This window comes from Barbus barbus (assembly GCF_936440315.1).
Source record: "Barbus barbus genome assembly, chromosome: 14".
Lineage (NCBI taxonomy): Eukaryota > Metazoa > Chordata > Actinopteri > Cypriniformes > Cyprinidae > Barbus > Barbus barbus.
This window is the reverse complement of record NC_136742.1, coordinates 2,010,233-2,036,434: the sequence shown is the minus strand read 5'-3', so window position 1 is coordinate 2,036,434 and position 26,202 is coordinate 2,010,233. Positions and strand designations below refer to the sequence as shown.

The 26,202-nt window shown below is 40.2% G+C and overlaps 1 pseudogene across 1 annotated transcript in view; it reads right to left on the bottom strand.

Annotated features, from left to right (window-relative positions):
* LOC306879929 (laminin subunit alpha-2-like) overlaps positions 1-26,202 on the bottom strand; it is a 225,482-nt pseudogene that overhangs the window by 132,634 nt on the left and 66,646 nt on the right. Inside the window, exons 12-16 of the transcript in view lie at positions 25,985-26,195; positions 22,128-22,239; positions 13,509-13,622; positions 5,356-5,483; positions 3,756-3,809 (exon numbers count right to left, since the gene is read on the bottom strand). The product of the transcript in view is annotated as a laminin subunit alpha-2-like (transcript). The remainder of the gene's footprint in view (positions 1-3,755; positions 3,810-5,355; positions 5,484-13,508; positions 13,623-22,127; positions 22,240-25,984; positions 26,196-26,202) is intronic.

Here is a 26,202-nt window from a genome sequence, read left to right as displayed (position 1 = left end):
TAGGTTTAGGGTTGGGTTTTGTATAGGGGGTTGTTATTTTACAACATGATACAGCAGAGGTCTTCAACCCTGCTCCTGGGGACCCACTGTCCTTCAAAGTTTATTTCCAGTCTGCTTCAGTACACCTGCCTTTTTATTTTCAAGCAATCTTGAGGAGTTTGATTAGGTGCTTCAGGTGTGTTTGATTAGGATTGTAGCTAAACTCTGCAGGACAGTGGGCCCCAGGAACAGGTTTGAAGACCTATGCTATAGAGCTTTAACCTTTTATTAACACTCCCCGGACATTTCAATTCTGAACCGCCGCAATATGTGCCTGAAGCAATGTAATAAAAACGAGGGCACAGTCAGGTATTGAATGTGTTTTGGTGTCACTCACTGCACATTTCGTGGCCTAATGGTTAGAGAGTCAGACTTGTAATCCAAAGGTTGCGAGTTTGAGTCTCGGGCCAGCAGGAATTGTAGGTGTGGGGAGTGAATGTACAGCGCTCTCTCCACCCTCGATACCACAACTGAGGTGCCCTTGAGCCGAACCCCCAATTGCTCCCCGGGCGCCGCAGCATAAATGGCTACCCACTGCTCCGGGTGTATGTTCACGGTGTGTGTGTGTTCACTGCTGTGTGTGTGTGCACTTTGCATGGGTTAAATGCAGAGCACGAATTCCGAGTATGGGTCACCATACTTGGCTTTATGTTCACATTTCACTTTGAAACTGCTGCAAAACGTGCAGTAAGGTACTGTAATATCGGTGTTGCAGAAACGTCACCACAAGCATGTATTTTAAATGGTTGCTAATCACTCTGTAGCACTATCAAGCCATACTTGCTAAGAGCAATTGGAGCCAAGCCTTGTTTCTATGATCTCACCCCACTCATCACTATGATAATTATATACAACTTGCATCCATTAACAACACATTCATTCAGATCTTTACAGTCAAGTACTAATTAGCTACGGCACACTGGTACATGCTACCATAGTTATCTAAAAGACTCACAACACTTGCATGTAAAAAGTAAAACAACATGAAGTATCTATAGTCTTTAAGTTTTGCTGTCCATCCTCAACCTAATCACACGCTCTACTCTTCACCACAACTACAAAACCAACATAACAGAAACCTTTTTAAATCCTAACATAACACAATATTTAAGTACTAATTTATGCAAAACTCTTGTGCAAAATCCACAAAATAACACTTAATTCCTACATTTATTTTCCTTGTTGTCTGATGCAAAGCATGCTGGGAACTATAAAACACAATCATTTTAAGTTCACATTACTACAACCACATTTTGAGTTTACATAACTTATTTCAATGAAGTCCAATGAACTTTCATTATTATTTGAGTGAAATTCACTCATTTCAATTAATTAATTTCACTGTTCGGTTTTACAGTGTATAATCTGACTAAAGATTAGTCTTCAATAATTAAATGTAGCCTACCATTTTGCCAGCAGCACTTGTAAATGCAAACTTAACCTTTGTATTTAAAAGGTTTTTATTTGAAATGTAAACCAATCACATTGATTCACCTTTACATGACACAGCAATTTGTGTGACCGGATCACTGTGATCACTTTTTTTCCAAGCACATTTGACCAATTCCAAACCACATCAATCTTAAGAACCACTATTAATTTAGTTGTTTAATAATTTATAAGTGATATATAATTGTCCATGAAGGCCGGAAGCGAAAAACTTCTTATATTCAGGTGTGTATAATTATTAGGCACGTTTTCTCTCTACAAATAAAATGAGCCAAAAAAGAGATTTAATTCGGAAGATTTAAGATTTAACGGAAAAGTCAAAGATTATTCAATCCCCATGAGAAATATTTTAAACTAATGCAAGGACATGACCATTGGACAGCAAAATGCTCATTGGGTCAGCACAGTCAGAAGAAAAAAAAAAAAAACAGGTGTAGAAGAAAAAATACTTGTTACCTGCAAAATAATTAAGAATTAATGTGAATAATTAGGTGTAAACCATCAGGAAGCATTTAGTTTCCAACACCATCACTTTCCAGAACTGCATCTTACCTGGAGTCCCCAGAAGGGCAAGGTGTCAGGTTCTCAGAGACTTTGCTTGGGTAAAAAAAATCCTAAAATTTGACCCTCACTTAATAAGCATAACATGCTGAAGTGTTTGAAATACATGAAGACTGAGTTTTTATAGGCTTTATGGACAGATAAGTTGAGAGTGGCTCTTGAAGGACCAAAGCACATCCTCTTTTACCACTGTTTGAAGAATTTATCTTCCAGAATCTGGCAGTAATTATTAGGAGCTTATTAGGTAGCACTTTATTTTGCAGTATGTGTACTTCCCTGGTACTGTAAAAACTGTACTGTAAGAACTGTAAAATAAAGTGCACCATTTTACATAAACATTACACAGGAATTACCAATTCTTCAAACTTTGTAAGTACTGTTGTGGAGAGCAATTTAGCATTAACACACACTTGTTTGTAAGTAATACATATTTACCACGTGTATACCAAGTATAGTATGTGTCTTGTTTGTTACCATATAATAACACATTTTTCCGTAGGTGCTACATATTTACCATGTACATAATATTAGCATGTACAGTAATGCGTCTTATTAGTTGCCTTATATGGATGCTGTAAGGACATGTCTGTTTGTACCCACTTGTCCATAAGTACTACATATTTACCATGTATATACATTAGCAAGTACAGTAAAGTATCTAATTAGTTACCATGTACGGGCACTACCTGTAAGTGACTGTTCTTACCCACACTTGTCTGTATGTACAAACTAATTACCATGCATGTACGACTGTTAAGTATAGCTGTTTCTTATTTGTTACCATGTACATACACTTCAGGTAAATACCTTGTGTTACCACTCATTTGACTGTAGGGACAAAATATTTACCATGTATGTACCAGAGAAGTACATACTGTAAAATAAAGTGCTACCGCTCATTTTTATTCCTATTCTGAAAAGTCTATCTTGCAGGATTGACTAAAAATGAGCTCCTAAAACTTACTGCCAGATTGTAGAAGATAAATTCTAAGTGAGGGTCATTTTTTTGTATTTTTTTACCCAAGCAAAGCCTCTGAGAACCTGACACCTTGCACTTCTGGAGACTCCAGGAAGGTTGCAGTTCTGGAAAATGTTGGAGCTGGAGACTAAATGTTTCCTGATGGTTTACACCTAATTCTTCACATTCATTCTTAATTATTTTGCAGTTAACGTGTTTTCATCTCCACCTGTTTTTTCTGACCCCGCTGTCCCAATGAGCATCTTCCCGTCTAATGGTCATACCTTAACATTGTAATTTCTGTATTGCATTAGTTTTGAATATTTCTCATGGGGATTTAAAAATTTTTGACTCTTCAGTCTGAGTTAAATCTCTCTTTTTTGGCTCATTATATCTGTATAAGAAAACATGCCTAATAAATCTACACACCTGAATATATAAGTTTTTCACTTCCAGCCTTCATGGACAATTATGTATCACTAATAAATGATTAAAAAACTAAATTAATAGTAGTTATTAAGACTGTTGTGGCTTGGAATTGGTCAAATGTGCTTGGAAAAAAATATGATCAGAATATCAACATGCCTAATAATTTTGCACGCACTGTATGGCCTGACGTTAAAGACACTGAAATATTATCAGCTATAACCAGTCTTGTTTCTTTTTGTATGGAGGAGAGCTTGAGTAAAAAGTAACACAATTTACCCCACTGAAGGTAAAGTCTGGAGGCAAAACCTTGTTGTCTTACCTGTCACAGCGTGTGCCAGTGTAACCCAGCGGGCATCGATCGCAGATTAAAATTCTGGATTAAAATTCTCGATTTTGGATTAGCCACTAGCATGCTACAGCCAATATTAGTCTAGTCTGAAATAATGCGCCAGTTACAGAGTTGAAGTTAAAGCATGCAAGACTTTGGTTGTATGAACACGATCAGGACAGTTGGACAGTGCGGCGGGTAAGAGGTAAAAAACTATATAAATACTGTTCAGTTTCTTGCACAGACCGATCGTTGCATGTCTTTAGACCTGAATGTATCGTCACGAGCCGCAGGGTTTAATTTGGTTTTGTCTGTGTATGTTTTTTTTCACTCAAAGCCGTGAGTCCCATTGACTGCCATTATATGACTGACAGACCGCAACGGTTTGAGTTAAACATCTTTGTTTGTGTTCTACTGAAGAAACAAAGTCACCTACATCTTGGATGCCCTTAGGGTTCCATCAAATTTTCATTTTTGGGTGAACTATCCCTTTAAGTTGTCCCTATAAGGTGACTACACGCAAAATGTTTATTTATTTATTTATTTTTCTCTCTTGCACAGAAAGAGTCAGAAAAAGAGTCAGAAATGTCTGGTTTAGCATTTTTTCTAAAACCATGTTGAAAATGTGTGTGTTTGTGTTTTTTTTTTCTCATTGCTGACAGTATGTTCTGATTTATGGAGTGATAAAAAGAGAAATCTAAAATCCAATCTGTAAAAGCCTTTAACTCTGATGTGTCAACAAAATCAAACAAGAATTTCAATACTAGTTCCAATGTTCATATTTCTGTTCTGGAAGATTTTGCAAATTAGTGCATATTTAATATGACATTTCAGAAAAGACTTATTTTAATGTACCGTGATTAAATAGCTGGGGAAGTATGGTGATATCTGGTTCTGCCCCAATGACAAGCTGTTGTACCACTAAAGACACATTGTTCACAGCGTTTTTAAACATATTTCAGATTTGTAGTAATCAAACCATGATTTTATGAATATATATTTGGTTTAGCATCTCTGTTATTTTGATTTTGCTTTACAGTACAATAGGGTTGTTTCTTTATTTCATTACTTGAAACATTTTTTTTTTGACTTGATCCTCGTTATACCCAGAAAAAAAAGGTTTTGTGATTTTTTTTTTCTGTGACTTTACATTGTTTGGCACATAAGAAACACTGTATTTGAAAAAAGTTATTTTATTGATATTTTATGCTATATCCTCAGTAGAAGTAATCCAGGCTAAAACATGGTTTTTATTTTATTTTGTTTTTATTCACCAATCAATTTTAGGGAAAACTTTTTACAAAGCTGATTCTCAATTATGTTATGAAAGACATTACAGAATGATTTAATAGACTGTTTGACTTATTTGCTAAATTACATTCTACAAATGGTCCTCTACAGAGGAAAAAGTCTATGGCTGGGTCTCAGGAGGATGTGTATGTGATAAATGGAGAACATAATATAGCCTGATAGTTACATACAATACTAATCTGAAAATACTGTTATATTACTGTTTAACTATGATTATGGTTGGTGAGTGTTTATTTGTAGGATCTGGTGTCGTGAATTCCTCCTATCAGTGCTGACGTACTTGTTTGATGGGCTGAGAAGAGGACAAGCACATGGCTGACAGTCGTCTGCAGCTCCTCTGGTGGCGTCTCCATAATATCCAGGAGCACACTTGTCACAGTATGGTCCAACCGTGTGATCCCTACAGCCCTACAACACACACACACACACACACACACACACGTTTGTTTTTGTGAAAAAGGGGGACATCCCATAGGCGTAATGGTTTTTATACTGTACAAACTCTATGTGCTATTGCCCTACACCACATGTGTCAAACTCAAGGCCCGCCACATCATTTTATGTGGGCCACTAGAGCATATGATTTTCTTTAAAAAAAAAAAAACTATGCTACTTTATATAGTAAATTATTAAAGTGCGAGTCAATTCCACGTGTTTCTGTTTCTATTTGGCGGTCTCTTCATACGCAGAAATGGACTTTGGTGCGCATATGATACGCTAGGGCTGTCAATTTTTTTTTTAGAATTTCGATTTTTCGTCGAAAAAAAATAAAAATAAAAATCCACATTCGAATGCAAAACTCCTGGAATGTCTAAGGATCCAGAAAGTGAATACATTCAAACAATCAGTTCAAAACTGCACTAATGCAGAGAAACCAGCCGATTTCACAAGAGATGGTGGAGATAAGAGTAAAAAAAAATGTCAGTAAAAAATAAAATAAAAGCACGAGTGGTTTATACTGGATGCTGGCTGAAGGTGCTATAGATTACGCATTAGCCAGTGGTTTAGTAATTCTGGAACAGTCAGGTCAAGGTAGCTTGTTTAGTGGTCTTTTGGCGTCCCCCTGTGTTCCTGTTTGGTATCGCAGATTGACTTGTGCTGTAAACTACTAAATGTAATGTAGAAATGTTCATTTTCTGTGAAGCTGCTTTGCAACAGTGTATCGTGAAATGTGCTATACAAATAAATGTGAATTGAATTGCAAACAATTATGAATTAATTTATTTATTGTGGTACTATATACATTCATTGCAAATTATGAAAATTAAAAAGTACTTTTGGTAACACTTTATTTTAAGGTGACCATAATACAGAGTAATTACCTAGTTAAGTACTTAGTTATATGGTAAGTACATTTTATTGCATGTAAGTACAACGGCTACTACTAAGTAATGGAACAGCCTGTACTTACAGTTTGTTATTATATAGGTGCAATAGGCAGCTACTGTTACACATGTTACAAACCGAGTCTGTTACACAGCAACTTGTATAACCAAAAGATTGTTACATGTGTTGCAGACATTATACAAAGTAATTATAAATGTAAGTACACAGGCATAAGCTACTTATACATAAAGTGTATCTTAATAAAGTGTATCAAGATTGTACTTAAGTGTACTTCATGAGTATCTATACTGTACACCTTATCCAGCTGCACCTTAGTTTGATTTAACCCACCAGTACACAGCTTTAATACATGTAATACCTTTCTAATTACATTACAATTACAGAATATTACACAGGCATAAGCTACTTAAAATAAAGTGTATCAAGACTGTACTTAAGTGTACTAGTAGGTGTGTAACAGACTCGGTCTGATACATATGTGTAACAGTAGCTGCCTATTACATCTATATAATAACAAACTGTAATTACAGGCTGTTCCATAACTTAGTTACATGATAAGTACATTTTGTTTCATGTAAGTACAACAACTAGTACTTAATTAGCTAATTACTCTGTATTAGACACCTTAAAATAAAGTGTTACCGTACTTTTTTAGTACTTTAGTTTGTATTTATTTATTTATTTTTGGGTGGGGGAGTGGGGTTGAGTATGGCCACTTCTTTTTTTCTACTTTAAGCATTGATTGCTTATCATATGTACACCAAATACATGCATATCATATGCATGCCAAAGTCAATTTCTGCGTATAAATCGCACGCCAAATAGAAACAGAAAATCATGCTATTGATATGCATTTTCATGAGACTGGGCTCATTTGTTTTTTTAAATGCCATATCTGTCACACGTTTTTAGCAGCGCACAATTATTTTATTGTACCAAAAATGTAACAAAGTTTTTAACAAAGTTTATCTAATGACTTGTGTTTGATTTACTTTGATTTATGGAGTAATGTGGATTTCTTAACCTGATAAATTAAAAGGATTTATGTTAAAATAACACAGAGTAATAACATATATTTTTACATCTATACATATAAAATATTTGTAACTTAAATAAGTAGCTAATAATAAAATAAAGAGACAGTTATTTAACAATATGTTAAGGAGTAGTAACATTTGTACAGTCTTACAGTTACAACTGGCCCTTTGATGGCAGCCATAAGGGAGGGGAAATGGTGTGTGGCCAAGTATGGTGACCCATTTTGACCCATACTCAGAATTTGTGCTCTGCATTTAACCCATCCAAGTGTACACACAGTAGTGAACATACACCCGGAGCAGTGGGCAGCTAATGCTGCGGCGCCTGGGGAGCAGTTGGGGGTTCGGTGTCTTGCTCAAGGGTCTCACCTCAGTCGTGGTATTGAGGGAGGAGAGAGTGTTGGTTATTCACTCCCCCACCTACAATCCCTGCCGGACCGGAGACTCAAACCCACAACCTTCGGGTTACAAGTCCAACTCTCTATCCATTAGGCCATGACTGCCCACCTTAAAATAAAGTTGAAGTGGCCCTCAGTGAAAATGAGTTTGACACCCCTGCCCTACACCAACCCTACACCTAAAATTAGCCCTCAAAGGAGACTGGGCTTTTTTACTTTCCCACCAAAAAAACTCACTTTGTATGATTTATATAAGCATTTTGAAAAGTGGGGACATGGGGCAATGTCCTCATAAGTCACCTTCTCCTTGTAATACCTGTCATACCTGTGTCACTATACAAATTTGTGTCCTCATTTGTCACAAACACACACACATACACACATTTACAGACAAACACACATGACTAATGTCAACAGATGGATGTTTTAATATATTTATAAATAACAAAGACAAGATGTCCTATTTTAGTGTCTGCATGCACAAATTAAATTTACTAAGTGATTTTTTATACATAAAAAGCATGTTAAATGCAAATAAAGTGTCTAATGTTTCAAATAACTTTTGTGAAAATAAAATGTAAAAATATTGGTAAAATAATGTCCATTGTTCATATAATGTCATTCAGTATAACACATATATTTATGTAAAAATGCAACATACTTTTCTGACCTGTCCTTAATTAAAAAAATCGAAAAGAAATAAAAGAACAAACAATAACACAAAAAGTAATTATATTTTAAAACTATATTAAAAACTTCTTGCTGACAAATTGATAAATCATAGTGGTTTTGTCAGTCCTTGTCTTGTGTTTCCCCTCCTCCCGTGCCCATATTTGGCCTTCCTGTTCCTGTCCTCGTTTGTCTTCATTAGTTTAATTAGTCCCTAGCCCTGTGTTTGATTAGTCCACACCTGTTCCTTGTTTTCCTAGTGTTTATAAGCCCTGTGTTTCCTAGCCCCGGTGTCCGGTCATCACGTCAGATGTGTTCGTCTCTCCCCATGATCCCTGTTTGTCTGCTGGATTATAATAAATGTGATTATTGGAACTCCTACGTCTCCTCGCTCCTTGTATCCCGAGAGGGGACGTGACAGATGACCGGACCCACAAAGTAAGCGGCGCTCCTTTTCCCCCGTTTTGTTTTCCGTTTTTGAAAGTTTTTTGTTTGCTCCTTTTTTCCCGCTCCCTCCATGGCGATGGAGTTCGCCGCCCGCCTCCGCGCCCTGATACTCCGCGAGCTTCCCTTCGTGGAGTACGCAGAGGAGTTCTGCGGGCTCGCGCGGAGTTCGGATCTGCACGACGCGGCCATCCTCCACCTGTTCCGGCTCGGAGCCTGTTACAACTACCCCATGGACCTCCCAGACACCACAGGATTGACCTGGAGGGTAGGAATATACCGGTGTCTGGGAGACTTCCGGGTCCGAGTCGGAGCTAGCCCGCCGTCGTCCGCGGCTCTCCCGAGCCCGCCGCCGCTCGCGCTTCCAGAGCGCCCCCGCGAACTCGCGCTTCCAGAGCGCCCTCCAGTGCCTGCTCCTCGCAGGTGGACTCCCGCGTCTCCGCTGGTCCCGCCCAGCTCTCCTGCATCTCAGCTGGTCCCGTCCAGCTCAGCTCTTCCCGAGCGCCCCCAAGTGTCCGCGCTTCCAGAGCGCCCTCCAGTGCCGGCTCCACGCACGTGCCCTCCAGTGCCGGCTCCACGCACGTGCCCGCCAGTGCCGGCTCCACGCACGTGCCCTCCAGTGCCGGCTCCACGCACGTGCCCTCCAGTGCCGGCTCCACGCACGTGCCCTCCAGTGCCGGCTCCACGCACGTGCCCTCCAGTGCCGGCTCCACGCACGTGCCCTCCAGTGCCGGCTCCACGCACGTGCCCTCCTGAGTTCCCGCTGGTTCCGTCCAGCCCTCCTGAGTTCCCGCTGGGTCCGTCCAGCCCTCCTGAGTTCCCGCTGGGTCCGTCCAGCCCTCCTGAGTTCCCGCTGGTTCCGTCCAGCCCTCCTGAGTTCCCGCTGGTTCCGTCCAGCCCTCCTGAGTTCCCGCTGGTTCCGTCCAGCCCTCCTGAGTTCCCGCTGGTTCCGTCCAGCCCTCCTGAGTTCCCGCTGGTTCCGTCCAGCCCCGCGCTGCAAGAGCGCCCCCAAGTGTCCGCGCTTCCCGAGCGCCCCCACGTGCCGGCTCCACGCACGTGCCCTCCTGAGTTCCCGCTGGTTCCGTCCAGCCCTCCTGAGTTCCCGCTGGTTCCGTCCAGCCCTCCTGAGTTCCCGCTGGTTCCGTCCAGCCCTCCTGAGTTCCCGCTGGTTCCGTCCAGCCCTCCTGAGTTCCCGCTGGTTCCGTCCAGCCCTCCTGAGTTCCCGCTGGTTCCGTCCAGCCCCGCGCTGCAAGAGCGCCCCCAAGTGTCCGCGCTTCCCGAGCGCCCCCACGTGCCGGCTCCACGCACGTGCCCTCCTGAGTTCCCGCTGGTTCCGTCCAGCCCTCCTGAGTTCCCGCTGGTTCCGTCCAGCCCTCCTGAGTTCCCGCTGGTTCCGTCCAGCCCTCCTGAGTTCCCGCTGGTTCCGTCCAGCCCCGCGCTGCAAGAGCGCCCCCAAGTGTCCGCGCTTCCCGAGCGCCCCCACGTGCCGGCTCCACGCACGTGCCCTCCTGAGTTCCCGCTGGTTCCGTCCAGCCCTCCTGAGTTCCCGCTGGTTCCGTCCAGCCCTCCTGAGTTCCCGCTGGTTCCGTCCAGCCCTCCTGAGTTCCCGCTGGTTCCGTCCAGCCCTCCTGAGTTCCCGCTGGTTCCGTCCAGCCCCGCGCTGCAAGAGCGCCCCCAAGTGTCCGCGCTTCCCGAGCGCCCCCACGTGCCGGCTCCACGCACGTGCCCTCCTGAGTTCCCGCTGGTTCCGTCCAGCCCCGCGCTGCAAGAGCGCCCGTCCGAGTCCGCGCTGCGAGAGCGCCCGTCCGAGTCCGCGCTGCGAGAGCGCCCGTCCGAGTCCGCGCTGCGAGAGCGCCCGTCCGAGTCCGCGCTGCGAGAGCGCCCGTCCGAGTCCGCGCTGCGAGAGCGCCCGTCCGAGTCCGCGCTGCGAGAGCGCCCGTCCGAGTCCGCGCTGCGAGAGCGCCCGACAGAGTCCGCGCTGCGAGAGCGCCCGACAGAGTCCGCGCTGCGAGAGCGCCCGACAGAGTCCGCGCTGCAAGAGCGCCCGACAGAGTCCGCGCTGCAAGAGCGCCCGACAGAGTCCGCGCTGCAAGAGCGCCCGACAGAGCCCGCTCCTCTGTGGCTCCCAGGGGGGAGGTTCCCCAAGAAAATTTTGGGGGGGGGTAAGAGGGTCACAGCCTGTGTGGCCGGGCCAAGGGCCAAGGCCACAGAACCCCTTGGGCCCGAAAAAAATAGGCCGTGGCCTCCCGAGTCCCCTGACCTGCCCTGGCCTCCCGAGTCCCCTGACCCGCCATGGCCTCCAGAGTCCCCTGACCCGCCATGGCCTCCAGAGTCCCCTGACCCGCCCTGGCCTCCCGAGTCCCCTGACCCGCCATGGCCTCCAGAGTCCCCTGACCCGCCATGGCCTCCAGAGTCTCCAGATCCGCCATGGCCTCCCGAGTCTCCAGACCCGCCATGGCCCCTGGAACGGGCACCGCCCTGGAGGCCTCCAGAGCGCCCACCCCCCCTCCCCATTGGATGGTGTTAGGCGTGAGGACACGCCTTCCGGAGGGGGGCGTAATGTCAGTCCTTGTCTTGTGTTTCCCCTCCTCCCGTGCCCATATTTGGCCTTCCTGTTCCTGTCCTCGTTTGTCTTCATTAGTTTAATTAGTCCCTAGCCCTGTGTTTGATTAGTCCACACCTGTTCCTTGTTTTCCTAGTGTTTATAAGCCCTGTGTTTCCTAGCCCCGGTGTCCGGTCATCACGTCAGATGTGTTCGTCTCTCCCCATGATCCCTGTTTGTCTGCTGGATTATAATAAATGTGATTATTGGAACTCCTACGTCTCCTCACTCCTTGTATCCCGAGAGGGGACGTGACAGGTTTGAAGGATAGTAGCAAAGATTGGAAATATCTCAAATGAAATTACAATTAATTAGTTTTTTTGGGAAGCTGCACTGTGATCCTTAAACAATCCTTTAGTGTCATATAAATATGCTTGTGCTAAATATGCCTGACAATTATTTTTTTTTTTTTTACTATTGTTACACTGAATTACATTTTTGTGGGTATCTTCTGTAAATCATGGTAAAAATGTATGATGTTCATTATTTTAAGCTCAGAAAAATAAATAAATATAAACAAACAAACAAACAGTATGAAACAAATATAATAATAATACTAATAATAAAGCTGTATTTAACTTTTGTTTTTAATGCCTAAAAACCTTTTTTGTCTTTGACCCAAAGGCAAAAATTCTGCAGATGAGTAAATTAAACCACTTTAGAGCCACCTTTAACTTCCATTAAAAAACCTGAATCGTTCTCACACATGCAGCTTCTATGCAACTAAGTCAAAAATATCAATTCCATTCCATAAAACGTGACAATTGTATCACAATTGCTTACATTTTTAGACAATATTGTGAAGCCTTACTTTTAAAAGTAACGTGGCAGTATGGATTAACACTTTTAATCAGTCTTTCAGAGACACACAGTGTCAGACTAATGGATCGGAAGGACAGCGCTAGTATTTCATCTGTGAGCAGTAAATACACATGCACACAGTGATAATCACAGCGCAATCCATCCACCCACACACACACGCACACACACACACACACACACACACATGCACGCATACGCACAAGCGCACATTCACACACGTAATCATTCAGGCCAGTGCACTGCTATAACAAGCTATGGACAGAGGAAGTGATACTGTTGTTTGTACATGCTTGTTTGTGTTTGCTAATGTTTGTTAATGTGTCAGTTATGTAATTCAATACTCACAGATCATGTGGACCCAAACCTCATTTGTGTTTGCATACAAATAAACAACCCATTTAAACTTGTGCCATTTACTCTGGCTTAACAATCACACTCTCACTGGATAGAAGAGAAAGAACAAGGCAGAAGAGAGCTTGCAACACACACACACACACACACACACACACACACACACATACACACATACACACACACACACACACACACACACACACACACACACACAGGAAATGGAACAGTTCTTTTTTCTGTGACTCCATCTTAACTGCATTCACAGCAGATTGTGTTATAATGCAGTTCTATTATTATGGGCAAACAGCTACAACAACAAAATCAGCAATGACACAGCAAGTCAATTCTGTACACTCACTATGAAAAAAGAAAAGAAAAAAGAAATACAACAAAATACGGTCACACTATATTTTATGGTTAAATCCCCACCGTCAACAAACCATTATGATTTTTGCCTCAATAAACTCCTAATTTTCTGCTTATTAATAGTTAGTAAGGTAGTTGTTAAGTTTAGGTATTGGGTAGGATTAGGGATGAAGAATATGGTCATGCAGAATATGCTTTATAAGTATTAATAAACAGCCAATATGTTAATAATAGGCATGCTAATATGCAACTAGTTAAAAGTGAGATTTGGTCCCTATACTAAAGTGTTAATAGTTTCCAAAATAGTTATTGGAAATAGCAGCTGTGTTGAATTATGACAAACCGTGTTGTCATTAAAACTAATTACATGCACGTACACACACACACACATTACCAGGCAGTGTCCAGTGATGTCATGGCAGCGCTCCGCGTGTCCGTGGCATTGACAGAGTTCACACACGCCACGGTACAGCATCCCGTTCACCCTGCGGTAGCCCACCACACACATCTGTGAAAACACACAATAACTGATGTGTAATATTTAACACAAATGATTCTTCACGAGGATGAGCGTGCTGTTTTGGGCAGGTTTGGCTGAAAGTGCATCAATGTGTGAGCGTCTGCACTGCCATTAATTTATCTGTGCTGTGCTAATTGATAGATCATTGTAGAGCACAGAGTGCTTTGATTTACTAAATGAGGGAGAAGATTTGTTTCAGTCAACTGAAGCACAAGGGAAGTTTATAGAGCCGGCTGATAAATGCCTCTTCAGACAGAGTGTGTGTGTGTGTGTGTTCTTATTCAAGGTGTCTTGTTTTGTTTCATTAATGTGTCTGAAGTTGCTCTCTTCTTCTTCTTATATTTGAGTTATTGTTCTCAGTGTTTCTTTCTACACAGCTGTCGGCATGAAATCACAATTGACATTTATTTTGAAAATATTTTCTATATGCATGTTATTGGTCTTGTTGTGAACAATTCATTCATGCATATACAGTCATGCCAAAAATATCGGCACCCTTGGTAAATATGATCAAAAAGGCTGTGGAAATTAATCTGCACTGTTAATCCTTTTGATCTTTTATAAAAAAAAATTGTTTTGCAAAAATCTAACCTTTCATTGTATAATAAGAATTTAAAATGGGGGGAAATATCATTATGAAATAAATGTTTTTCTCTAACACATATTGGCCACAATTAACGGCACCCTTTTATTCAATACTTTTTGAAACCTCCATTGGCCAGTTTAACAGCTCTAAATTTTCTCCTATAATGCCTGATGAGGTTAGAGAACACCTGACAAGAGATCAGAGACTGTTCTTTCATCCAGAATCACTCCAGATCCTTTAGATTCACAGCTCCATGACGGTGCTTCTTCTCTTCAGTTCACCTCACTCATTTTCTACAGGGTTCAGGTCAGAGGACTGGAATGGTCATGGCAGAAGCTTGGTTTTGTGCCCAGTGACCCATTTTTGTGTTGCTTTTGAGGTTTGTGTTTATATTATTGTCCGGTTGGAAGATCTAAACATGGCACATTATAAGATTTCTAACAGAGTCAGTCACTTATTTTTTTTTTATCTGTTGGTATTTGATAGAATCCATGAAGCCATGTGTCTAAACAAGATGTCCAGGACCTTCAGCAGAAATACAGGTGCATCTCAGAAAATTAGAATATGGTGAACAAGTTATTTTTTTCTTGTAACATTTTAAAAAGTGAAACTTTCATATAGTTTAGATTCATTTTGTTTTAATTTTCATGATTATAGCTTACAGCTAATGAAAGTAAAAAAATCAGTATCTCAAAATATTTTACGTTTCCATAAATGACCATCCGTACAGTATAAATTCAGGGTATCTCTTGTTCTTTGAAACCACAATAATGGGGAAGACTGCTGACTTGGCAATGATCCAGAAGACGAACATTGACGCCCTCCACAAAGAGGGTAAGTCACAGAGGGTCATTACTGAAAGCTGTGGCTGTTCACAGAGTGCTGTATCAAAGCATATTAAATGCAAAGTTGACTGGAAGGAAGAAATTGGGTAGGAAAATGTGCACAAGTAAGCTTGAGAATACTGTCAAGCAAAGCTGATTCAAACACTTGGGAGGGCTTCACAAGGAGTGGACTGAAGCTGGAGTCAGTGCATCAAGAGTCTCCACGCTCAGACGTCTTCAGGAAAAGAGCTACCAAGCCACTTCTGAACCAGAGACAACATCAGAAGCGTCTTACCTGGGCTGTGGAGAAAAAGAACTGGACTGTTGCTCAGTGGTCCAAAGTCCTCTTTTCAGATGAAAGTACATTTTGCTTTTCATTTGGAAATCAAGGTCTGGAGTCTGGAGGAAGACGGGAGAGGCACAGAATCCAAGCTGCTTGAAGTCCAGTGTGAAGTTTCCACAGTCAGTGATGATTTGGGGTGCCGTGACGTCTGCTGGTGTTGGTCCATTGTGTTTTATCAAGTCCAAAGTCAATGCACTCGTCTACCAGGAGATTTTAGAGCACTTTATGCTTCCTTCTGGTGACAAGATTTATGGAGATGCTGATTTTCTTTTTCAGCAGGACTTTAGCAGCTGTCCACAGTGCCAAAACCACTTCCATGTGCTTTGCTGACCATGACATTACTGTGCTTGATTGGCCAGCCAACATGCCTGACCTGAACCCCATGTGGAGTCTATGGGATATTTTCAAGAGAAAGATGAGAAACAGTCAATCCATCAATCCAGACAAGCTGAAGGCTCAATAGTGCATCAGCAGAGCCAAAGGCTGATCTCATGACATGCCTCACTGCCGTTTGGACTCTGTTCGCTCCCCGTTTGGATTATTGCTCTCGTCTCTGGATTATCTCTCTGCCTTGCCCCTTTGGATACTGTTCGCTGATCGTCGACCCACGCTTGCTCCACGGATTGCTTTGTCTTGCCTCCACCATACCAGTTTGCCACTGTCTGACCCTGCTTGTTTATGACCATGTTTTCTAATAAAGCTCTGCATATGGATCCGCACGTCTCACGTCTCGTCAGCCCCGTTACAGAGTGGTGATGTAGGTGCTGTTTGACAATTTTCTTTAAGGTTTTCTGACCCGAGACTCAACTATTTTCTGCAGTTCTCCAGCTGTGGTCCTTGAAGAGTCTTTAGCCACACAAACTCTTCTCCTCACCGTGCATTAGAACGATATAGACACACGTCCTCTTCCAGGCAGTTTCGTAACATTTTCTTTTGATTGGAAATTCCTAATTATTGCCCTGATGGTGGAAATGGGAATTTTCACTGCTCTAGCTCTTTACTTAAAGCCACTTCATTAATTTGTGAAGCTCAGTTATCTTTTGCTGCACATCAGAAATAGATTCTTTGGTTTTTCTCATCGTTATGGATGATTAAGGGAATTTGGGCTTTGTTTTCCCTCCTATTTATATTTCTGTGAAACAGGAAGCCATGGCTGGATAATGTCATGTTCATAATCACCCTGGAGTGCTCAAAATTGTGAATATGAATGAGCATATACTTCAGAGATATTTTCCTCATAAGAATTTCTAGAGGTGCCAATAATTGTGTCCAACGTGTATTTGAGAAAAACATTTATTTCATAGTGATATTTCCCCCAATTTTAAATTCTTATTATCCAATGAAAGGTTAGATTTTTGTGAATTCTTTAAAAGATCAAAAGGATTAACAATGCAGATTAATTTTCACAGCCGCCTTTGATCATATTTACCAAGGGTGCCGATATTTTTGGCCATGACTGTATATATATATATTTTTAATATACCTTGTAATCTTTATAATTAAAATGTCAAAACATGCTCTTCTTGTAAGACTGCCATGTATTTAAGCCAATGACATTCTGTGTGCAACAATCACTGTTCACAGTCCAATCAACAACCGATGGAAGTCTCGACCCCATATATATATATTTTTTCTCACTCAAATATATGTCACATTATGGTAGTAAAATTGTCACTAATTCCATTTAAGGCAGGCCCTGGACCTTTATATACAGTATATTTATATATAATTTATTTGACAGACAATGCTCCTTTTTTCTCAATTTTTCTCCACTTTTAAATACTATAATACTAATAACTGCCCCTCAAATAAACTCAAAATGACTTGAACTGAATTAAGATGGATGATGCACTATCATCTTCTGTAGAGCTGCTTTACAGCTGAATCATATCTAGCAACATCCACACTGATATCGAACTGAACTGAATTAACTGACTCAAGCTGAATAACAACATCCCTGCCTTTTGTAAAACTGCTTATAGCCGAACTGAACTTGATTCAGATTTTTGAGCTTGACACTGATATATTGATCTGAACTTAACCAACAGAACTGACAGCAGAATCTGAACTCCATAACTGACTTTCCATAATTGAGTCTGCTATTTTCTAGTTTATTAGCGTGAAACTGCTTTGACACAGTCTGTATTGTATAAAGCGCTGTAGAAATAAAGGTGGCTTGACTTGACTTGAGGCAGATCCCACAGCTGGTCTGATGGGCCTTTAAAAACAAGCATTTTCAAACCATCTACACCTTTAATCATACTTGTTTCTATAAACAAAATGCTAAACAAAGTGCAAACCCATGATCTCTTTATTAAAAATAAACCTTTAATCATAACTTTTAAGCTTTTACAAAATTTTGATCTGGTTATTGCTATTGTTAAAGTGCTATACATTCATTTATTCTTATAAAGGGGGAGGCTTATTATTATTTTTTTAATGCAGCATTGACAATTTTTAAACAGTTAATTTTAGTTTTCATTCTAAAATTAGTAATTAGTGAGGAATAGTCATGTGTAAAAATATCAAATTTGTAAAACTGGCATTCATTAGTATCAGCCTTTGTATGAAGTATAGGTTTCAAATGATGGTCAACAGAACCTCTCACTGCATTTTTGGAGTGGCTTATTCATTGAGAATTCATGCAATGCTGCCTTAATATTTGGTCAAAACACGATATCTAATGAGGCAGAATAACTGTGCTACCTGCAGTTCAGAGCAACCTTTGCATCGGGACGATCCCTAAATGTGCTGTCTAGGTGGGCAGTCACTACAACTGCTGACAGTAGACATCTTACACACACATGCTGGATATGAAATGGATATTGGAAGTGACTACAGCGATAAACATCACACTTGTTTTCCTGCTGTCTTTCAGTGACCCTGCTGACCCCGTCACTCTCAGAGCAGCCTGTCCCTCCCAACACTGAGCCGACCCTCATCAGTCCGACAAACACAACACTGAGCCGAGACACACAAGGAATATTTAAATAAAAATACACATTCTGTCATCATACCCACCCTCCTGTCCTTCCAGACCAGGGTTCCTCAAATCTTTCCCTGTAGGTCCAATCTGCTGCAGAGTTTAGCTACAACCCTGATAAAACTTACCTACCTGTGACTTTATAATGATCTTGAAGACTCTGATTAGCATGCTCAGGTGTGTTTGATTAGGGTTAGAGCTAAACTCTGCAGGAATGGTCCAGATTTGAAGATCCCTATTCTAGACCCTGCATGACTATTGTTCATCTTCAAAATACAAATGAAGATATTTTTACAGTTTTTTTCAACTGCTTACGCACAAAATCTAAATTTGTCACACAGTTTCTGAAAGCTGTCACTCAAACAGCAGAAGCACACACCAAATCAGACACTAATTCTCAGCCTTTGACTTTGTTTTTAATTTCATAAAACACTTTTTGCAAAACACAACACACAGTTCTCTATGTAACACACAGGAATTAATATTAAGGCAAAGGTGCTGCTTCTGAGATGTGTTTGTGATATTTTAAATGCAGTGCTTCATTATGCAAGAGATGTGGGGCATTTTGCGTGCGCAATTCTTGGATTTGTGTGCAAAAAAAGCAAAAAAGTTTTGAAAATGTGGGTAAGCAGTTTAAAAAACTGTAATAATCACACATCATGTTTGTTTATCTACTCAAAGTCCATGCAATAATGCTCTGAGGTCTATATGTAATCCATATGATTTAAGCAGTTTAATTCCAGTCCTATGCAGAGACATGATCACTTTGCATTTAGGCTTTTAAACATAACTAGTCAAAAATTTGGAATACTTAAGATTTTTTATTTTTTATTTTATATTTCTGAAAGAAGTCTCTTCTACTTACCAAAGCTGCATTTATTTAACCAAAAAATGCAGCAAAACAGTGAAATATCATTACAATTGAAAATAACAGTGAATATATGTGGAAATGAATATTTGTTAAACTGTAATTGATTTCTGTGATCTGCAGCTGTATTTTCAGCATCATTACTCCAGTCTTCAGTGTCACATGATCTTCAGAAATCATAATAATATACTGATTTACTGCTCAACAAACATTTCTGATTATTATCACTGTTGAAAACACTTGTGCTGCACAATATTTTTGTGGAAACTGTGATGCTTTACCATTCTAAAGTTAGGGGTAAGTGTGTAAGTTTTTTTTTAAACAATTTATATTTATAATTTTGTAACATTTACAATATTAAAATATTATTAGCATATTATTATGATTCAGCTTTGATCACAGAAATAAATGACAGTTTAACACATATTCACATAGAAAACAGCTGTTTTAAATTGCTATAATATTTCACAATATAACTGCTTTTACTGTATTTTTTGATCAAATGTAGCCTTGGTGAGCAGAACAGACTTCTGTCAAAAACATACCCCCCCCCCCCCCCCCCCCCCCAAAAAAAAACATCTTAATTATTCCAAACCTTGACTGATGGTGTAAAAATGAATCAACGCACATTCAGTACATAAAGATCATCAAATATTTTCAATGGAAACTCAAGTGTGCTTGATGTGTGACTTGATTGTGGACTGCCTCAATAGAAAATATATATGCAAATAAAACAAACATTTTAAAATAAAGAAATTAAATATTTTCTGTTATGCTTTTAGTCTGTAGTCATTACAATTAGCTTTTCTCTGGTGTGTCCTCATTTAGCTGAGTAAGTGTGTGTGTGTGTGTGATTTGAGCTGTGAGTTTTGATGATGTCACTGGAGGGTTTATCCTGCGGTTGAGATGAACACAGTCTCATTCTGTTTCTTGGCCAGTGGGACCTGCTCACATCAGCATAAAAATCTGCTCGCTCAGAAATCAATAACCACTGCAGCTTTAATAGAGGGGACACTTATGCCGAGAGAAAGCATATCCCAGTGATTCAACACAGTCAGCCACCCCTGCACACACACACACACACGCACACACACACACACACACACACGCCCTGAAACAAGCTAGAAATTCATCCCCCCTGCTAATACAGTTTGATCAGGGTTTGACTCAGGAGGAGCACGAGGAACACCTGACAATACAGAGCAGGTGTGTCAGACTGTCAGTGCATCGGCCCACTGGGACACTGTTTAAAACACACAGACAGGCTTCAATAAACACCTCTGGGCAACAGCAGTGTCTGGATTTGCCAGTTTACAGACAGAGTCCTGTTTGAGGCTGTTAGCGGCAGATAAATGCGTAATAAAGTAAAAATTGTGACGTATTGTCAAGTATGGTGACCCATACTCGAAATTGGTGCTCTGCGTTTAACCCATCCAAGTGCACACACACAGCAGTGAGTAGTGAACAAATGCACACACACGCGCACACACACACACACACACACACACCCGGAGCAGTGGGCAGCCATGCTGCAGCGCCCGGGGAGCAGTTGGGGGTTCGGTGCCTTGCTCAAGGGCACCTCAGTCGTGGTATTGAGGGTGGAGAGAGCGCTGTACATTCACTCCCCCCACCTACAATCCCTGCCGGCCCGAGACTCGAACCCGCAACCTTTCGATTACGAGTCCGACTCTCTAACCATTAGGCCACGACTTCCCCTAGTACAGTATACTGTACAGTATACAGTATACTGTACAGTGTACAGTGCAGTAATCTGTACAGTATACTCCACTCCATTTATATCTGTGAAATTATCCTTTTTCATTTTGGATGAACAGAAAAAATACAAAATTCTAATAGAGTGCTAATGTATTTTTTGAGGCCAAAACCCAGAAATGAGTCAAATTGTACTGCTTCTGGTTCCATTGTACTGAAGTCAGAGGGTTTTTTGTTAAATGCCTGAAAGAGGTCAGTGATGAACTCAAGCTCAAGATATTTTCAAGTTTTATTCTACAGCATAAAATACTTCAGTAATAACCTCTTGTGATTTAAAAAAAGCTTTTACTTGTCTTGAATAAGGTGGTTGATGACAAGTGTCTAAATGGCACTACAGAGGTTGTTGGAGACATTAAACGTCACAAAGAACAGGAAAACTCATCAACTCGAGAGCCTTGTTGTGTTTATAATCATGCTCTTGAAAACCATTCTAATCTTCAGCGAAAATAGAAAGAGTTGTTAAGGCTTAGTGGTGGTCAAGTCATGTGACCGCAGTGTAGTTTGTTAATATCCTATGCTTAGCTTTTTACTTTTAACGACTCTATTTAGGCATCTTCAACACTATTCAGCAATAACAAAAAATGAAACACAATTGTGTCATTTTTGCTTATTAGTATGGTTGAATCGGGTCATCAAAGGTCAGTATCAAGAACATTGGTTTATAAAATGGGATTAAATACATAAATTATATTTGTCTTATTTAACATTTAATTATTGCATGTTTGTAATATTCTGAGTTTGCATGTGACTGTTTTTATTGATTCTGAGCAACACTGAATGTGTTTTAGTGCAGGTGAGATGAGTAAATACATGATGATATTTAGTGTTAATCTACAGTAAGATCATGTTCACACACAATGCTCTGCACTTACTCCTGATTTCTCTCAACATGGCAACACCAGAGCTGTCAGTCAAGACATGAGAAACAGAGTAACTGCAGTTACTTATTTGAAAAAGTAACTCAGATATTTCCTTCTAAATTAAAAAGTAATGCATTACTTTACTAGTAATTGCGAGGACCAGGATTAAGAACAGCTGTTCTATGGCATCGCTGTGAAAGCCCCCTTTTGGAACCTTCATTTTTAAGAGTGTATGTAGCTTTGTTTTCTGGCTTACCTCACAGGAAGTGCCGTCATATCCGGGAGGACACTGGCACACCTCCACAGCGCGGGCCTGAACGCTGCTGCCAGAGCCTTCAGCAGCCACACTCATGCTTACACGGCCCAACCTGAGACAGACATATAGAGAGAGAGAGAGAGAGAGAGAGAGAGAGAGAGAGAGAGAGAGAGAGAGAGAGAGCTATTAGGGCTGTCAGTTGATTACAATGCTTAATCATCATTAATCGCATAATTCAGTTGTAGCTAAAGAGTTAATGCATGAAGTTAATATCAGGCCTGGTGAAATAATTAGGTCCAGCAGTTTGTGGGAATTCATGCGGCTCTTTACTCATATCAGCTGCACAAACCTATTCTGTTTCACTTTATTTTGATGGTCCCTTTAAATGTGTGTTTTTTAGATGTTTATGTCTTTATTTTGGGTAAATTTCACTACTTATTGTAAAATTAAGAGATTAATGTTCAGACTCTTGCATATTATAACCAGGAACTTGGATGAGGGAAATAATTCCATTAGATCCAAAAGATAGTTTTAGCAACACATCGCAGATGCTACAGAACACAGTTAGCTGACTAGCTGTATTAGATTGTGTGCTACGCTAACATATTACTGCACAGACATTACTGGCTTGTACTTTAACATCCATAATATTATAAATGGACAGTTTATTGCTGGTCTGTGGTTTTACAGTGCTGTAATTTTGAAAGATTTCATATTATTTTAAGGAGAGCTTAAAGGGTGCACTACTATTAAAATCACAGCTTCAGTGTGACATCAATAAGAAAAAGTATAATTTCAAAGATATTGTTAATAATAGTTGTTCGTATTAAAATATGTATGAACTTATTACATGACCTAGACTATTTATTTAGCAAAATCCTGTCATTTTAATAAATATTACATTAAATTTATTAAAAATGGTTGCTGCTGCCATTGCGCTCAGTGTTCTCTCTTTAAGCTCTTCCACACTGAACGTCTCTGTAAATACATCATAAACAGACTTTAAATATTAACTGATGGTTGTCATTTTAAGTTAAGTTAATGGATTTTCTATGCATTCTGTCGACTCAAATCTGCAGACTGGCTCTGATCGTTGATAACTATAAGCATCATCTTCTCCAGACTGGAAATCTGTGGAAAATCATGTAGTGTTCTCCAGTCTTAAGAGACTATAGACATCCATTTAAAAAGAGGTTTCATAATGAGGCTAGATTTTGGTGAGCTTACGTAATAGGTACGTTTACCCTAATAAAGAGGTTTCCTGACATTAACGGTGTTAAACATTTAATTAATTGCACGTGTTACCTTTGTCAGCCCTGATGCTTATACCAATCTATGGTCTATAGTCAGCTATAGTTATGGTCTATAGTCAGATCCTTCCCAGAAAAAGTCAGAAACATCTTGACTTTACATTATTGAAAACCTTAACATCCACCCATACCATGCTTATTAAAGAATAAATTATTAAGTCATGGATGATTTGTTCTTTTGACTTCAGTTCAGTTCACAAAACCAGTCTGAATGATTTGTTCACAAACTGAACTGATCCAGTTCTTGAGTTTGACTCAACAATGTGCTCTCAACGGCTCTCAATCAGTGAAGGAATACTTTTAGGTCAGTTTGAGATACAAAGCATTATATTACTCCTTTCAGAATAAAGGTGTATGAATTGCTTTAATAATAATGTTAATAAGTTTATGATGATTTTATGGTGTTTCAGGGTATCCAGTCCCTGTTCTTTGTAAATGCATGCAAAAGAGCAACCAAAACACAATTTCAAAAATTTAGTTTAAAAATTTGTTAAAATGTCTCCTTTTATGTTCCATAGAAAGTCATTTGAAATGACACAAGGCTGAGTTATTAAAGACAGAATGATCTTTTCCCATGCTCACCCTCATTTGCATGATAGTTACTGTGGCCCTGAGAATCTTTGTAGGTTTTGCTTAAAAAACAAAACAAAATTAAACTGTATGTGGAGGACAGGACACATTTGGTTGTGATTTCCTTGATCTGTGGGCAATGGTGTACATGTCCAGCATCACCTGACCAAACTGGAAAATAGGGCTCACACATCCAGCCGCTGGTTGGAGAACGTGTTAACAGCAGTGTGAACTGATGGCGATATCTACAGTATACACTTTTTAAGGTAACCAGTTATCCTAGCTAGTTGTTCTTATCATTGCTGTTTTAATATCTGAATGTTAGAGAAAAGTAAAATAAATAAACTTTCAGACATCAGTCTGCAAATGTGATTGGTCATGATCATCTTTGGTATCTCCTTTGAATGCATCTTTAGTGAAACAGATCCATATTGAACAAAGCACTTACAGAAGACCGGAAACAATGTGACCTTTTTTGCAGAATATGGAAGTTGTTTATGCATAAGCCCTGTTGAAAGTAAAGTGCTCAGTTACTGTTATGAAGAATGGATGCTGAAACCCTTGTGAATAACGTCAAATCTCTGTTTTTTTTTGTTTTTTTTTTTATATGGTAAAACAGATGCAATATTGGATTTGATCAAAACAGATGTCTGTGACTCTAATAAATAAAATGCTACATCAAACCCTAAACTTTGCTGTTGTCATGACAAGCTGTGTGCATCTCGTTTTCTGTCAGCTGTGTATGAGAATAAACAAGCAGCAGACACATAAATAGTGTAAGGTAAATAGTGATTTATGTGTAGATATACAGTGGTGGCCAAAATTATTACAGCACTAGCATAAATCATTTCCAAACAATCATTTAGCCATTAACTGTAATAATCCAGTGAGATTGTAGTGCTCCTCACAGAGATCTGATCTGATCATCATCAGTCTGTCTGGAATGACATGAAGAAACTGAACAAACTGAGACTCAATCCAGAAGAACAGTGTCTCCAAGACGCTTCAAGAAACCTCCTGCAAAGCTACAGTGCTGTTAAAATATTTAGGCTCTTAATTGTGTAAAAATGCTGTAAAATTAGGATGCTGTCAAAAATAATGTCATAAATAGGTTTTCTTTATCAATTAACTTCTATTAACTAAATCAACATTTGGTGTGAGCATCCTTTGTGTTTAAAGCAGCTTTTGCCCTCGATGCACTTGAGCAGAGTTTCTCGGGAGCTTTCTTGAAGCGTCTTGGAGACAGTTCTTCTGGATTTAATCTGTCTCAGTTTGTTCTGTTAATTCATGTCATTCCAGACCGACTGGATGATGATCAGATCACATCTCTGTGTGGAGCACAAACAAAAATCTCACTGGATTATTACAATTAATGGCTAAATGAATGTTTGGAAATGTAAACCGATGTTTCCTACTGACACACTACAGCAAAAGATAGAAATAACTGACTTCAAACCATTTTTAGCTGCTGAAAATACTAGTGTTCTAATCATTTTGGCCACCAGTGTATATATACATTTAAATAAATGCATGTTGCAGCAGCTTCTGTGTTGCCTTCACAGTCTACAGACAAATCAAGAAAATGTTCAGAATTCCAATTTATGATAAATGATTTGATTTCTAGATGGGACCAATTTATGCTCTGGCTCTGGATCACAGTCCACTAAATGCTGACCTGTGGTTTGAGAGTGTATGTGTGTGTGTGGACAAAGACAGTAAAACCTGAATTTTTTGACATTGTGTGGTCCCCACGAGGGAAAAAAGCAATTAAAAATAGTAAATGATGTTTGTCTAAAAGTGTAAGAATGCAAACAGGTTTTCTGTAAGGGGTAGGTTTAGGGTTAGGGAATAGAAAATACGGTATGGTCACAATAAAAGTAATAGAAGTCAATGGAAATTCCCCACAATTCACAAAAACGTGTGTTTGTGTGCATCTCTCTCTGTGTGTGTGTGTGTGTCTGCAGCACTGCAGTGCACCTGTAGATGGCGCTGTGTTCCTGAGCGTAGGAGGCCCGGAGCAGCAGACGCTGGATATTGTTGAGGACGCTGTGGAAGTCTTTCGTACTGACAGTCAGTCCTGAGGCGTGATGCTGAAAGCTCTCTGGCAGGAGATCTATCCTGTGCTCAGCTGTGGAGAACGGATACACGCGACCCCGGAGCTGCTGTCAATCAACCTCAGCCCACCACCCTGAAGA